Source organism: Nanorana parkeri, unplaced genomic scaffold (genome assembly GCF_000935625.1).
Source record: "Nanorana parkeri isolate BGI_ZX_2015 unplaced genomic scaffold, ASM93562v1 scaffold1100, whole genome shotgun sequence".
Classification (NCBI taxonomy): Eukaryota; Metazoa; Chordata; class Amphibia; order Anura; family Dicroglossidae; genus Nanorana; species Nanorana parkeri.
In genome coordinates this window covers 545237-563025 of record NW_017307368.1, presented here as the reverse complement: position 1 = coordinate 563025, position 17789 = coordinate 545237, and positions in this window count along the sequence as shown.

Sequence of the window (17789 nt, the reverse complement as noted above, 5' to 3'; positions counted from 1 at the left end):
GCACGACTTTAAACTTACGAACATGTTTCAAAACCCGCCGAGCATCGTACGATGTTCGGCGGGTGCGTGGCATTTTCGTAAGATAAAAGCCGGACGGGCCGGTGTGCGCACTGCCCGTTCGGCATTGCGGTCATCGGAAGCCCGCCCCTCAGGGGGCGTGGCTTGCGATCATCGCAAGTACGATCTGCCTATGCAAGATAGGCAGATCGTACGTTTTTTTAAGTACCTTACAACCATCGCAAGACAAAAGTCTTGCGATGGTTGTAAGGTGTGTGCCCAGCCTAAGAATGAGCACATACCTTCAAAAATCAGCTTCAACTCCCATATTCCTTTCCTTTACAATTACTGTTAGGACATCAGTCCTGAGTGAAAAGCAGCTGGGACTTTTTGCCGGTACTAATACAGTAATACCTCGGTTTACAAGTACAGTAATACCTTACAAGTAACTTGGTTTGAGAGTGTTTTGCAAGACAAGCAAACATTTCTGAAAAAATTTGTCTTGCAATAAGAGCAAATCTTTTTAGAAAAGCACCACCGAATAAGGCTGTAGCAGTGCGAGCCATGAATCTGTTTAACGACAATGCAATGTCACATTGGATAGATTCCTTGTTAAGGTTTCACGAAATTAAAAATATTCCATTGAGTCAAGAGATAGCAGTGATTCCGTTAGTGATAGTCGTCATACACAATAAACCTCCTCTCTCTTGTCCCCGTCACACCAGCCACGTAGGTACCGGTAATTGGTTTATTTGTCTTTATTTTTTGTACAGTATTATATTACAGTACAGTATTGTAATCATTTTATATGAATATTTTTGGGTTGTGGAACGAATCATCGGAATTTCCATTATTTCCTATGGGGAAATTCGCTTTGATATACAAGCGCTTTGGATTACAAGCATGCTGCCTTTTTATCTAAATAAAGTAGACACATGTTACATAAAATGCCTTATTGTGCATTCAAGAAAAGAGAAGAACCTCTAAAAGACCGAAAGACTGTTTCAAGCAATTCCAAACGTTCCGACACAAGAAGGGTCTCTGTGTATTTTGTCCGGTTCTCTGATGTTTGCCAGAGTGAAAACAAAGAAAAAAAAAAATCGAACTACTTTTGCACTATATATGAGAAAATGCCATCTAAGATCCTACAATACAGATGACTACCTAAACCCTTCATGAATATACAAATATCTAGAAAAACAAACTCCTAATTCAGTGCCAAGTCAGACTTGGATAGGACACGTTCTGCCCATTGTCTTCCACTTAGGCTGTCACACCGATTAATGTCTTATTATTATTATAAATTAATTTAGATTCCTCGTGCACAAAAGTGCAAACATGCAACCAGTAAGGTGCTAATTATCTGCGAGCACAGTGCGGGAAGGCTGTGTACACAGGAGCACCAGGTGTTGGACGCACCCGGCAGGTGTGCCTGAAAAGTCCCTATCTGCTAATGATTGAACTGCTCTCCAATAAGGGAGGGTGCTCACTGGAGGTACGCAGGGACACAATGTTAATGCTGAAAGTCACTGTACTTACCTGCCGCACTGCACAGTGAACAAACATATGAAATAGACCACTCGGGTCAATATAGTTTACCTGTCTGAGAAATCAAGAGCTTTTGATTAGAATGAGAAATACATCCCAATCTACGGTGTATCTCTAATCAAAAACTGTATTTGCTAGTTTTAGGTAGAGTAATGAACAGGTAGAACTGCGTCGTATGTGCACCACAACCACTCCACTGAGAGGGCCGTACTGTAAGCGACTGCTGGAGACCACCATAGGTACAGCTGAATGGGGCTGTGGCAAGCATGCTCAGTAAGAAGTGGCCATTTTTGGGAGAAAGATTGCTCAGGTCTGAGAGGGTAGGGTCACTGGATTGGGGCTGCAGGTAAGAATCTGACTTGCAGATCTACCCTGCACAATCTACCCCTGCACTGCAAGGGTTAACTGGTGGTTTTGGTCTAGGGAGGAAAATAGAAAGGTTATACTCACCCAGTCCTCCAAGTTGACCAGTGTGACAGTGCTCCCTTATGTCTGTCTCCTCCTATGCTCCAGTGATGGTATGTCCCTCTGCGTCCACTTGGCATATCACTAAACCTGGCGGATTTCTATAGCACAGCAGAGCGCATTAACAACTTACTTATCGAGTTATCCAACACCTGTGAATGCTCATGTGCGCTGACAGCTGTTGGAGAATTGGACGCGTATTGTGAAAATGCGGCTACGCAGAGCTCCTCCAGTCTTTGTGTTCTGCAGTCGCACGCGCATTAACGCCAATTCGTCCAAATCTCCAGCTGGTAAGTTACCGGAAGCGACGTAACTGGAGACTTCAATGAATTGGCTCTTTCGACAGAACACCGGCTCAGAGGATCAGGCGAGTGTAACCTTTTTATTTTCCTTCCTAGAACAAAAAGAGCAGTTAACCCTTGCAGGGTTAATTATTAAAAATCCTGGAGCCTTGCTTCAAAGCTGAACGCCAGGCAAACAGCTAAATGCATATTTACCTGCCAAAGAATTTGTATTTCTTTCCATCCAGCCCTGAGGTTTACGTAGCTCTGCCACAACTTAACCCACAACTCAACTGCAAGGGTTATTTTTTTCTGATCCCGAAGTTCTTCTTTAAATATCCTGTGTGGTTAGGACAGCCCAGCATGTAACAGCCCTTCTGGCGGTGGAAAGACTTTGTAGCATGAAGGCAGCTTTGTACCTGTCCCAGCCTGACTCTACCTCCTCTCCCAGCACCCCACAATGGTCTGCCCAGCCAATCACAGGAAAGTAGCCGTCGCTCAGCAGGATCGTTCTGACTCTGCTAGGAACAAGCCCGCTCTACTATATTTGGAAGAGGGGGGAAAAAAGAAGAAAAATGGAGTGTTGGCTCTAGGTCAGGTTTTCCCTCACACAGGAAAATCCGCCTGTGATGTCATAATATGACTTTTTATGGCTGCGCTGCACCCAGCACTAGGAAAACAAATGCCCAGAAGCCACAAACAGACATGTAGAAGAAGAAGAAGGCTTGTAGTCAAATCTAAAGCACACAGCAATCATGTACAGTGAAGAACTGTGATACAACACAACCACACAAGGAAGAACATACAAGTATCCATTTGTACAAACAAGAACAAATGTTCTAGTTCTATATGACAGCTGGGCAGCAGGCGATGACGGCCTACACACCATACTGGTTTTATATTTCTCCCACTGACCCCCCATGACTGGACTTCAATGACTGTTTCTTCTAAAGTAAAAAAAAAAAAGATTGAGGATGTTTTGGAGTAGTCTTGGCACCTCAGCAGTTGTGGAACTACAAGTCCCATGAGGCATTGAAAGACTGGCTGCCACAGTCATGACTCCCAGAGGCAATGGCATGATGGAATTTGTAGTTTCAGCACAGATGAAGTGCTCATGTTACTCACCCCTAATTTAAGCTCTTCTCCCGTCATTCTGACATGTGTTATTACCAGATACAAGTGGGTCTATATATAATAGGTCATAACCCTACCCTCTGTAATGTTATCTGTAAATAAGAAAACCGGGGAATACACTTCAGTATTTCTTACTTCCTCTTTGGGTCAACTTACTAACACGGAGTTCATCAATAAACTAAAGCAATGCTCTAACAGCCAATAGGATTGCAGCTTATATTCTCACTAAGGACAGTTAGAATATAATAATAGTTAAACCCTGGCTGCTTGCTATGAGTACCAGCCCCATGCTTCCTGTTTATTCTTTATATCAGATGACAACAATGTGTACACAATATTTATATAGTAGGAGGCTGAGCACTGAGCAGATGTCAATGTAGACCAAAAACTGACTCTTCCAGGACTATACATGGTATATGCAGGGTGTACACTGACACACCAGGCTGCCAATGCTCAGTGTCAGGATCTAACATGGGTCCCTCCCTGTTATACCAGATCTGTCAGGCACCAGGAAGAGCCAGCACAGAGCACGACTCCATATCGTATACATACAATGCAAGCGTGTGCGGGGAGCTCCCAGGGGAGCCCAGCCCGGAGATTAGATTACAGGCAGGAGGTAAATACAGGCAGACATACCTGATAATACAGCCCGCGATCCGCGTCCGTCAGCACTCCCAGCCGCAGCTGATCTTACAGGAACAACTCTCTCTGTGCTCAGGGGGCGGGGCCACGTCACTGATCCCCCCCCCACACTGGCGCCCTGCCCAACAGAACAGACACCCCGCCCACTAGAGCTTACACCCCGCCCACTAGAGCTTACACCCCGCCCACTACAATACACACCCCGCCCAATAGAACCGACATCTCGTTTGTTTCAACACACTTCGTTAGATCACACCCCGCCCTTCACAATACACACGCCCATTAGCGCACACCACGCCCATTACAATATACGCCCCGCACACAGGCGTACATGTATGACACACGCTCATGTGAAGGGTGACAGCGCAGTGTGTGATCGCATGGAAAGTATGATTCTTCATCACCTAGGACACTGCTATCAGTGGAAATGTCATCGTGTGCAGCAGACATTGAGTTGTGAAAACAATGTGACGTTTTAGGATCAGAAACATGGGATGGTATGGGTTGGTCATGTTAGTCAGATGTTACTGATTTACATGTAGTAAAAGGCATAAGTGCAGGCTCGTATGTAAGAAAGATATACATAAAGTGCAATCATAACGCCAAGAATAGCTGAAGACTAATACTTCATTCTCAAGTCACAAATATGAAGGGTGCACACAGGGAATTTCCCCCAGGATTTAACAGTACAGTCAGTAACACAAGACTAAAAATGAGTAGCAGGGTATTGGTACGGGAAAGATGCATGGAGGGGGGAATTGACTTTGGGAGGGGGGTGTGGGCAGTGGCGACTCTAGGAACAATGTATAGGGGGGCACATAAGATACCACAGTCAAAATGGGGGGGCACTAATAATTTTCACCACTAAAAAAAAACTAAAGAAGTATATATGAATAAGGCTGGGCACACCACACCTTACAACCCTCACAAGACTTTTGTCTTGCGAGGGTTGTAAGGTACTTAAAAAAACGTACGATCTGCCTATCTTGGACAGGCAGATCGTACTTGCGATTATCTGAGGGGCGGGCTTCCGATGACCGCAATGCCGAACGGGCAGTGTGCGCTTGTGCACACACCGGCCCGTCCGGCTTTTATCTTACGAACATGCTACACACCCGCCGAACATCGTACGATGCTCGGCGGGTTTTCAAACATGTTCGTAAGTTTAAAGTCGTGCGACCTTACAGTAGTAGAGGTCGCGCGGCTTCCACACACCTTACGATAATCGTACGATCGCGGGATTTCCCGTGATAATCGTATGATTATCGTAAGGTGTGTGGGCACCCTAAGATTACAAAATATGAGAGTACTGCAGTATGCGGTGATGCCTTTTTATTGTACTAACCTAATACTTAGAGTTTTTCTTTCTTCCTCAGGTATTGCTTCAAACTTGAAAAAGAGGAAAACTCTCAAAAGCGTCCCACTGCACAATCTGCAATTTCTTTGTTCGGATTCGGAGGCTCATTGCCTCCGAAACAGCATTCAAATTTGTTTCCCTTGACGAAACAAATAAAAATGGTTTTCATTTTCATTTGTTTAGTCTAAACCAAATTTGTTTGCCCTGCACGTCAATTATTTTTATTATTATTACATAGTATTTATATAGCTCCAACATAGCAATAAAGTAATAAAATGATGTAGGATGACAGTAAGACAGCACGTTCTTTATCTCAGGTGCCCCACTCAAGCGGCGGCCATATTGAGGGGAGCACCGGAGATAAAGAACGTGCTGGCTTACTGTCATCCTACATCATTTTATTACTTTATTGCTGTGGTGTATGTGTATAGGGCAATGCCGTGGATGGCGCTCGTGCACAACATGTTTTGTGTGCAAACATCGTAGTTCTGAGGAAACCGGAAGTCATGCGGTCCCACAACTTGATAAGTTCGCACTTTCGACACATCACCGGCCGAAGCTGACAGGAGCTGCTCTGCAGTCTGCATCCGTCAGAGATGCAGACAGTGTAGCTGCTCCTGCAAGTCGGGCCGTGTGCCCGACTTGTAGGCCACCATCAGATCGCACCCGTCTAGTGAAGCACAAGACAGAACAGACAGATCAGACCAGATCAGAAATCACAGACAGACCAGATCAGAAATCACACCAGACTAGTGTGTCAGACTAGGATAGTGATGGTGATGGCGAATGTTTTTGAACCCGAGTGCCCAAACTGCTACGCAAAATCAATTTATTTATTTCAAAGTACCAACATTGAAAATAACTTTAGTGTTGCGTTGCAGTTTGGGCACTCGGGTTTAAAAATTGTTCAATATCACTGCTTAGGCAGAATAGGGAAACACACATATTCAAACATGTATACACGCATTAAAACACACAAATCACACGCTCATTAACCCCTTGATGTCCGGAGCAATTTCTTACGTTTGCGCACACATGATAAAATCAGAATTTTGGGCTAGAAAACAGCTTCAGACCCCCAAAAAACATTTTTTTTCTGAAAGCAGAGGCCCTGTAGAAAAAATGCTAGTTGCAATTTTTTATGTCGCACGGTATTTGCGCAAATGTTTATCAAACAAGTATTTTTAGGCTAAAATACACTAGAGTGAAATTTAGTGCACATAAACAGAATAAAAAGCCCAATTTTTGGGTACAATATGAAAGAGGGGGTCACGCCGGGTAAATAGATACCAAACATGTCAAGCCTTAAAATTGCATGCGTCCGTGAAACCGCAAAAAAACTACAATAACCAAAATTTCCCATAGGCGACGGTTTAAATGCTTTTACGGCTCATCGGTTTACTGCTAACAGTGATTGATGGGCCTAGAATTATTGCTCTCACTAAGATACTCACGGCGATATGTAACATGTGTGACGCAATTTTTGTTTTTGCATGTAGGCGCATCCAACACGTGTTTGCGTTGTATGTGCATGGACGTGAGGGGTGGGGACCTTAAAAAAATTGTTTTGCAATTTATGGAGACATATGGGGTCTTTAAGACCCCTAATGTCCCCTAGGGACCCCAAAGAAGCTGATGAAGCAGAGATCTGCTTCATCAGCTTCTGGCTCTAGAAGCCAGAGAATGTGCTCAGTGACACCGGAAGTAATGTAATGAACATCACTTCCGGGTCCAGTGATCGGAGGAGAGATCCGCGGCTAGAAGCCGCGGATCTCTCTTCCAATCTGTTAGGGGAGACCCTCCATGCCAGTCCCGGGCTCACACGAGGGACAGATGAGCCCGGGAAGACGGCGGCACCGGAGGGGGGGAGTAGGACATGGTGCCGTGAGGTACGAGCAATCAGGCGCCTTTACAGACACCGGATTGGTTATATTTAAACAGGAATCTATCAACGACTAATTAAAACGGTACCAAGAACACGGCTGCAGCAGCAGCCATATTCTTGGTATAACCACTTCCAGCGGATGACGTTCAGTTACGTGAACCCGCTGGGAGTGGTTAAAAAAAACCACACACACACGTAATGAAACACATCACACACATAACACACACTCATTAAAAGACACATGCATAGCTTAATTTTAAAAAAACAAAAACGCACATTAAAAATCACACACAATAAAAAATGTCCCCCTCTCCTGCTTAACTGTTTTGCAGGAAGGGGAGCTGCATCCCTGGGGTCGGGTGGGGCACTTGGGGACTATCCTGGTGGTCCATCTCTGGCTGATGCAGACCATACTAATCTCTCCCTGCCAGTCAGCGGCGGCACCACTAGGGAGCGATCAGTATGGTCTGCATCAGCAAGAGATGCAGATCATACTGATTCCCCACTGGACCACCAAGGCATGTTTTTCATTTAATATATTGCCGATTCGGCAATATATTGAATGTGATCTGGGCACTTGCCAGGTTTAAAGATTTTAAAACATTTAATGTGCAGTGGAGACACATTTAAACATTTAATGTGCAGTGGAAACAGGGGGGAGAGGGGGCACCAGAGGCCCCCACGGAGCACACCAGGTTAGAATCTGGAGTGTGCGAGCCCCGGGAACTGGCACACAAGGGCGCTGGGGGGTCGGTGACAGGTCACCCCCTGACCACGGGCCCTCTGACCCAGTCCTCCACCACCAGGCAGTGGCATTTCTGGGGCTTGGCACATATGTCACATTCCATGGCCTGCACTTGAGGGGGAACACTGTTCCATGGGTCAGCGAACATTCACCCACAGACAGAGGCTGCTGCCGGTGAGTTGCTAGAAAACCGGGTTGACCACTTGGTCCAGTGTAGCATCATTCTACACTGTCCTTGGATGTACAGTGTAGAGGTGCACCGAAATGGAAATTTCAAAACTCTGTCATTTGTTTCTTAAAACGTCTTTCTTTTTTTTTTTTAAAACAAAAATAAACACTTAATATATAAAAAAAAATAGAAAAAGAGATTGAGGGTTGTGTTATTTCTTATTTGTATCACCCAAAAATATATTTTGCATCTTCAAAGTGGTAGGCATGTTGTGTAAATCAAATGATACAAATCCCCAAAAAATCAATTTTAATTCCAGGTGGTAATGCTATAAAAAAGGGAAAATGCCAAGAGGGTGAATACCTTTGCAAGCCACTGTAGAATGATGCCACTGGTGGTTGGTTGCTAGGACGACCTGCCAGTTTTCTGGCAAATGAGGAAACCGGGGGTTCGGTAATGACTGATTGGCCACCTTCTGGACCAATAAGGAAGCCAAAATATTTTTTTTCATCCTGACCTTAACAGTACTTTTAGGATTTTGAGGTTGTTCAATAACCCTCAGAGTAATATGGTCTCTAAAATTATAGCTCTTTCTAAAGGTTAACACGTGGAAATCAGGTATATGCTTCCCTAAAACAGGGTCTTTCCTTCATGCACAGGGCCGATGCTAGACTATTTTGCACCCTAGGCAAGACCAGCAACTTTCAACCCCCGATCCCCAAACCCCCCGTGCGGCCCCATTCTCCTGCCGACTACCTTCCGCAGGTGAATGTATAGCAGCCGGGAGCAATATTGGCTATTTTAATTTGAAATAGCCAATAGCAGACTGGCTATTGAAACCCCTCCACTGAGCAGATGAGTGGACCCGAGAGAGAAAGTTGTCTTTCAGTTCCCCTTCTCTGCTCAGTGGGCGGGTACAATAGCCTGCCTGCTATTGGCTTTTGCAATATGAAATAGATGTGGGGTTGAGTGTTTGAGACTGCGCCCTAGGCAGCAGTACGCCCTAGCCGGCTGCCTAGTTTGCCTAGTGGCAGCCCTGGCCCTGTTCATACATTCCAATGTATCTGAAAAACCTGTTTTATTTGTCTATGCTGTACACAATCCATTGTTGTTATTCTGTATCACACTTTTCTCAACCTCCATATCTGTTTTCATTACTGTAGTCTTTTTCTCTTTACTATCCTGTTCTTTATAACATTTTTTAATAAAGCGTTGTTTTAGTATTTCCCATTTTTTTTATACTGCTCAATTTCTTAGCAATTCTATCTGATTCTGAGCATCTGGCCTTTCAGGATATCCACCAACCACTTATAGGGAATAATCAAATAGTGAGGAGGAAGAACGGCACAGGATGGTTGCTATTGCTACACAAGATTGTGAAGCAATAACAAAAGTTTATAGACCTTCAGAAATGCGGGTCTGATGGTTCTGGTAGGTGATGGATCTGATGGGCATTTGCAATTGAAAGTGGGGCTGTTAGAATGCTATTAATGTTATCTTGTAACCCAAGAGTGGGTGGATGAGCTGCAGCTGGACATTATTATATACAAGCGCAGTGTTGATATTTGTGAACTGATTTGCTAAAGACTCTTTTATTACTGCAGCTCGTTCAGTACGTTTTTATAGGACTGAAGACATGCATATTTTAATTTTGGACTTAACAGTAATATTGATTTAAATGATGGTATTTGTAACTTCTCCTGTTTAATGTAGTTCTATTAATATAAAAGATATGCTATGATGATGATATATATAATGGAAAATGTTGAAACAACACTTTATTCATAAAGTTTATAAAGAACAGGATATTAAAGAGATAAAAGATACAGTAATGAAAACAGGTAGGGAGGAATTATTAAAGGTGTACACCATAGATAAAACAAACAGGTATTTCAGAAAGGTTGGAATATTCTTTGGAGAGACCCTGTTTTAGTGTCCTCTGCACTCTGCGTCACACCCTGACCTCTGTACTCTGCATCATACCCTGACCTCTGTACTCTGCGTCACACACACCCTGACCTCTGTTTTAGTGAAGCATATACCTGATTTTCTAGTGGTAACCTTCAGAAAGGTCTTTAATTTGAGAGACCTTATTGCTCCTTCACTATTAAGGATATAAAAGTTTTTTTTGTTTTTTTTTTAGGTATGGCTGATGTAAAGATTGTAAGCAGATGAGAATTGAAGAAAATAGCATTCAAAAGGGTAGACAAGTAAAAGTTGAACAAATGATTGCATGTGAGAATAGATATATATGATATACGCTTGAGGCCTGGTTCACATCTGCACGTTCTGAGAACACGTGTTGATTCGCGCATTGTTGTACGCGATCACCGCCTGTTTGTGGAAATGCGTACAAATGTGAACCATGCTTGCGGCGACATTCATTTCTAATGGCACCCCAAACGTTGCCGGCAAGTTGCGTGGTTTTCCACCGTGTTTCTGCGCATACAAACACACACAAACACAGCAGAAAAAAACGTGTCCCGCACATTGTACAAAATAGTGCAGGAGCCTTTTCGCTGCTCCATTGATTTCAGTGGGGACATATCCGCACAGCAAACACAGCGAGCAAACGCACACGAATGCGCATGTGTGAACCAGACTTTAGAGTATCTGTGTGGACAAAGTTACATGAGCCTCACTACCTGTAGATTCAGAGATCGGATTGATGAACACATTTATAATATTGAAACAAAGAAAGAGAATCACAGTGTTCCATTGCATTTTAAAATTTGTCAGAATGCTGACCCTAAGAGGATGAAAATATGGGAGTTAGCAAAAAAAATTAAAACATTCTGGCTGGGATTAATATGAAGAGAGAAGTCTCGAAAAAGGAGACAGTCTGGATTCATAAAGTAAATGCATGATGGTAGATGGGAAGAATGTAGATAAAGATTAAAATACTAAGATTAAAGTATTTTAAAATACTTGTTTTATTGAGAACTGAGAGATGTATTTGGTAAATTCATTTAGATCCAGTCTGATCTTGGAGGCTAAGCAGGGTCGAGTCTGGTTAGTAGTAGTACATGGATGAACACTGCATGGAAATGCCAGGTGTCAAATACAGTTGAATATATGCAGGATCATGTATTTGTACGATGTTTTCTCTGGGCGGAACTACTGGCGGTGCAGCTGGTGCGGCCGCCCCGGGGCCCAAGGCGGTTGGGGGGCCCACTGAGAACCCATTGAGTGGAGAGAGTTGAGAAGTGTGATCACCGCTCTCGATCACTGAAGCGGGCACATGGTGTGTTCAACTGTCACAACCATGTGCCCGCTTTATTGATCGGCTGCTTGGCGGCCACCTGCAGCTTCCTCCAACCACTTCAGCTGTTATAGGCTATAGGAGGAAGACTGCAGGATCACCATTGGCCGGCTGGAGACTACAGGAGAGCAGGACCTGGGGAGAAGGCACAAGGAGGCAGCTGAAGGCTTCATCATAGGAGATGGTGGAAATATGGCTGGCAGAGCCCTTTGTTCCTTAGGTCCGCCACTGTGTTTTATATTAAGTTTTTAATATATGGGGGATCATGTTTGGGTTTAGGGGCGCAGTTAAGGCCGAGGCAGGGTTGGGGTTAGGTGGGGCAATTGGTGGCGAGTAACTCTTAAGGCCTGGCTAGTAGCTCAGGACTTGAAATTTTGAGCCCTGTTATATATCATGTTTTCAGTATATGCAGGATCGTGTATTTGTATGATGTTTTATTTTATGTTTTCAGTATATGCAGGATCGTGTATTTGTATGATGCTTTATTTCATGTTTTCAATATATACATGATCATATATTTGTATGATGTTTTTTTTTCATGCTTTCAGTATATGCAGAATCGTGTATTTGTATGATGCTTTATATCGTGTTTTCAATATATGCAAAATCATGTATTTGTTTGATGCTTTATATCATTTTTTTAATATATGCAGGATCACATATTTGTATGATGTTTTATATCATGTTTTTAATATATGCGGAATCATATATTTGTACAATGTTTTATGTCATGTTTTCAATATATAAATGGGGTCATGTATTTGTATGATGCTAATTAGAGACGTTATATATGTATTAAGCATAAATATTATGTAAAATGGAGGGTGTTTTTATGTGAACATGGATTGGACCGTGAAAGGGTTAATATTGATTGGGCAATGTTCAGGTTAATTTTTAAGCTGTTTTAAGGAAGTAGTTGTTTAGCCAGCACTATGCCTCTGAAAGAAGTCAATCAATGAAACATGTCAGGCATGCTGGAGCTGGCATTTGTAATTGCTTTTAATTTTAATTTGTTTTTAAAGAGTTACACTATGATAGTTTTTGTAGGGCTTGTTCACACCATACTATAAGCTAAAACAACCATTTTGGTGTGTGATGTGTGTCGGTGGTGGGGGGCAGTGCCTTGCATTGTTATAGCGCAAGGCACTTGATACTTTTTTGGTTTAAACTCAAAGCGATATATCTAGGGATGCACCGATACCATTTATTCCAGAACAAGTACATGTACCAATACTTTTCTTCAAGTATTCGCCAATACAAATTACCGATACCTTTTTTATAGTGTCATGTTTTTCTAAAAGAATACAGACTAATGATTTTAGGACAGTGGTGAAGCACGAGGGCCAGGTCACATCTGCTAACCCTGCGACCCTGGTAGTTCTGCCACTGACTTAAAGCTGTAGAGGGATTACAAATATTAGCAACACATTATACAGCAATATAGAATAATACCATCAGCCATAGAGGACTACAAATTCCAGCAATACATTTTATGGCAATCCCGAATAGGACTACAATTCTCTGCAGTCAGATAACACTGTACCATGTCTGGGATGGGGAGGAATGCTTTGCAGTCAGATAACATGGTACCATGGCTGGGATGAGGAGGAATGATCGGCTGTCAGATAACATGGTACCGTGGCTGGGATTAGGAGGAATGCTCTGCAGTCAGATAACATGTTAACATGTACCATGGATTGGATGAGGAGGAGTGATCTGCATCTGTTCTTTTTTGTTCCCTGCCCCCACCATTCCTGTTTCCCCACCATCTCTGCTCCACCACCACCACCAAATGTTACCTTCCTCGTGGGAGGCTGCATGGTGCTGCAGTCAGGGTGCAGCCTTCCTCCTCTCCTGGCTACATGTGCCGCAAGGTACCCAAATGGCTGCTGCGAGGTCCCCACCAAACGCGGGACCTTACGGTAGCCGAATCAATAAAAAAAATGTAAAGTGCCAGTATTGGCTTTTAGTATCGGTATATCGGTATCGGTGCATCCCTAATCATTTATTTGCATAACTGGCTCTAACATGAGATTAGCTGGAGAAAAATGCACCACAGCCCACCTCAAGGCAGCATTGTGGTGTGAACAGGGCACATAGAAAACATTTGCTTTCTATGTGTCCTTGCGGTTATCAGGTGCAGAAACAGATATGGAGGACAAAGAGAGTGTGAGACAAATAACAACATGGAATATGCTTTTATTACCTGTTTTGGGGTACAGCATAGACAAATAAAACAGTGTATTGGACATGATGACTCATAGGACCTTAGACCGCTGGAGCAAAGGGGGAGAGAGGCTGGACAGACTGGTTTAACAGCCACGACCCAGAGGTTGTCGCCGGCCGGTCAGCAGCAGAATGTAAACAACTGGGAGCAATAGCCAGCCGGCTATTTCATATTGCTATAGCAAGTTAGGTATTGCTCCCGCCCACTAAGCAGAGCAGCGGACCTGAGAGAGAACTTTCTCCTGCCGGCTGCGTAATCTAGCCGGCAGATGAATGGGGCGAGGAGGGGGTGCTGCGGGGGGTTGCTTGAGAGTTACTTACTTCTCAAGCAACCAGAAACTGGTTATCTGGCATCTACCGATCCCCATGGGTATCCCTACTGGGAGTTTACTGTAGTGTTAAAAGCCCAAATACTTTTCATGATGAGTGTGTTACAGGTTTGGAAGTAGGTTGCAATTTGTAGCAAGTACAGTGTTCTTGACAAAACATTAATTTCTGTTATTTTGTTGCATCCAACAGTGTGAAAGATCCTTGATTGCAGTTTTGCGAGTCTCTTTTAAAGAATATGTACAGTAAATCTAAGAACACACATGTAATATTTTACAGCTTACTAGTCCTCAGATGTGATAGCTGCATTAGGTTTGATTTTTCAGGCTAGGAACATTTTTAGCAAGTTAAGAGACATGTTGATCCTTCCAAAAATGTAGTGTCCTTGTTATTTCCTGTCAAAGAACAAACACACCGCCCATTCACACCGATGTGATGCGTTAATTGCACGGTTCTTTGTGATTAACGCACTGTACCACACAACGCACCTACCGTGTGTTAACAGTGCAGGCGGTGCACACCAAATGCACCCCCGCCCGTAATGTGATAGATCACACCACAATGCGCTGTACTGCAATAGCATGTGTTGCGTTTAAAAAAAAGTAGTGCATGCAATCTCAATGGAGATTTAAAGCGAAAGACCTGTTTGTAGTGCATGCAATCTCAATGGAGATTTAAAGCGAAAGACCTGTTTGTAGTCCAAATTAGGATACCTGTCTAGGGTGACAACTATGACTCCCTCCATAGATACATTGAAGTGAGTGAGCATAACTGCCCAAGGACAGGAAGTGTTATTCGTAGGTTTACAAGGTAAAAATAATGGGGGAAAAAAGAAATCAGAAAACGAATTCAGCCGCCACATCTAACAACTGGTAGGCTGTAATCTATTAAATTATGTGGAGTTTTGTTTTAGAGGTATGATGTTTATTTAAAAGTGATAAGATTTGTTGGGGACTCTGAGATTAAATAGCCTTGTCTGAATGGTAATGTTTTTTTGGAAGTATCTCTGTTGTGTTTACATTGAAATTAAATGCTTATGGTTTTGGGTAATTTATTTTAAAATTCAATATGGAGCCATGTGCATTGAGTTCTGCTAGGAGATAAAGGATTGAAGTTTCAGGTTTGGTGATAAGGAAGATTAGGTTGTCAACATAGGCAACAATCTTGTGTTCTGTATTATTGAGCAGGAATCCCTGAATGTTTGACTTGGACCTGCGAGTGCAGAGAAGAGGTACTAGGGTGAGTATAAATATCTGAGGCAGGGGTGCCTAGTTACATTGCTTATTTTAAAACATTTTGACATGAGCCCATTGGTCTTGCCATATGCCATAGGAGTGGAGTAAATGGATTTAATCCATGGCATCATGTTGCTGCCAAGATCTATACATCTTAAAATGTTTTCAATAAATGACCAATTGACTAATTCAGATACTTTCCCTGGGGTTCTTCATGTATTGTTTTAATAACGCTCAGAAACAGCGTAGGTGCAATTAGGTGTTTGAGGGTAAAACAAGCTTTGTGGCTTTTCTTGGGTTACCCTTATTTATGGTGTGGTACTGACAAAGTTACTTGAGTAGTTTCAGCACTATGGTATTGAACTGAATATTGGATGCAAACTTAAAGATGAGTCAGTTAGTTAAAATCATAGGTATGGTCTTTTAAATAAAAATATTTTTACAATTACACGCAGACTTATAATTAATTGGACAATTCTGTTTCTCTCAGGTCATTTGTCATTCTCCTTTCCCACCCACACTCCTTTATCTGGAAGGCCACTGGGGAAGATTATTGTACAGGATAAGCTGCAGCCATTTTAAAACTGCTATTAGATCTACTTCCAGGGAAATGAAAAAGTCATGAAGCTCAATCTTTCATGATACATAAGGGAATATGATTATCTAAGCGCCATTAAAATCTGTGGGACTGCTTCCCCATGCCAGGTGAATCATCTGCTTCTTAGTGCTGTAGAAGTAGATCCTAGACATAACATCTATTGCTTTAGCAAGATCAGTGAAGCATGGACCAAGAGCCCAATGGGTTCTGTCCAGTTCAATGTCACTGTTTGGCAATCTGCATAAAAGCTGGTTAAAATTACCTTTGATTATTACTTAAAGATTATTTGGGTCAGTTACCTTTGGTAACCGCCTTATTTGGGCATTATTTCTCCAACTTCTGCTTTCAAAGTCATCTAAAACTACCTAAACTTAGGTAAGGTGGTGATAATTCAATGTTTTTTTTTCTTTCAAGCTGTGAGATTCTGTTTCTTGGGCACACTGTTTCTGGTTCTAAGAATTCCACTGTTTTTGCAACTGATATATTACTGGGAAGTGCGTTGCAAAGTCTGACAGTATAACAGACAGGGAAGGATTATTGGAGTACTGGTGAGGGAAAGGGCTAGAACTGTGCTGCCATTAATGTCATGCAGGTGGGGAAGTGAGAGCAAAGGGATATGCTAATGAAGTACTGGTGAGAGGCCATGATGGTGATGCCAAATTGCAGTCAGAGCAATGGGGGTAGGCAGTTGGTAAGTGAACAGCTCTGGTATTATGGTCTACAAAATAAAAATTGTGGGAAGATGGTGCTCTACAAAATGACATGAAAAGAGGAAAAGGTTCATAACTCCAGCAACAGAATCACTAGTGTGACATGGCGTTTATCACAGTGGTTAATGCTGCCTATAAAGCCACCCCACACAGTGGAAGGCTCTGCAAGTGCAGTAAAAGCCGGACTGCTATACCACACAGGTCATTTGAGCTGTGCCACCGCATGTGCCCTTCAGAAGTGGGCATGTCCTGGACCCTTGGATTCTGTTAAAATCCTGGGACAGTCCATTGGTATCTGAGAAGGCTGGGGCACATGCGAGGGGGTGAAATCAACTCATATTTTGGGTTAGATTTATTAAGTGTTTATATTTCTCCTGACTTTGTTACATGTTTGAGACATTTTCCTGCACCATTCTAAAGGTAGTCATATTGCCCATAGCAACTAGTCAAATATTTGTTTCTATTTCTTAACTCCAGAAACAATCTGAATGGCCTCTTTATATGCTTGGATGCTTAGAAAATGTTTTACAGCAATTTAGAGTGTAATGTATTGGAAGCTTTCATTAAAATAATGATTGTACATTATATAGAAAACACCTTAGTGCATTGCATAAAAACTTTTGACACATGAGATTTGTGGAACAATTGGGCTGCCTTAATGCAATACACATGCGCTTTAACACACTGCACAGATGTAAATGTCCCCTAAAGCAAAATCATATTACAAAGCAGGAGGCTGCATATATTATGAGCAAACATAGCTGTTCTCATGTAATTACTCAGTTTAAAGCTATACATAATATGTATTATCTTAAAGCATATCTAAACCCAAAAACAAAAATGTAATATATTGCATTGGACCCGTCCCTAGATGTGGTGAGTACATTAGTTTTCTTTTCCACCAAATTTCACCAGTAACACACTTCCAGTTCTAGGATGACAGCACTCTTTTGCCTGAGAACAATATAATTGATAGGAATCAGCAGGGGCAGAGCGCACAGGAAATTATCAGCTCACAAAATGTTTGGCAAGATCAACAGGTTTTTTTGTTTTACTTATTAAACAGATATAGCAAAGACCAAAATGGAGCAAGTATTGAATTTTTGTGTTTGGGTTTAGATGTGCACTCATATTAAGGCCCCATTCACAACTGAGTGTTTTGTAGCTCAAATGCCCAAGCGCTCAACAGGAGGAATCCCATTGTTTTC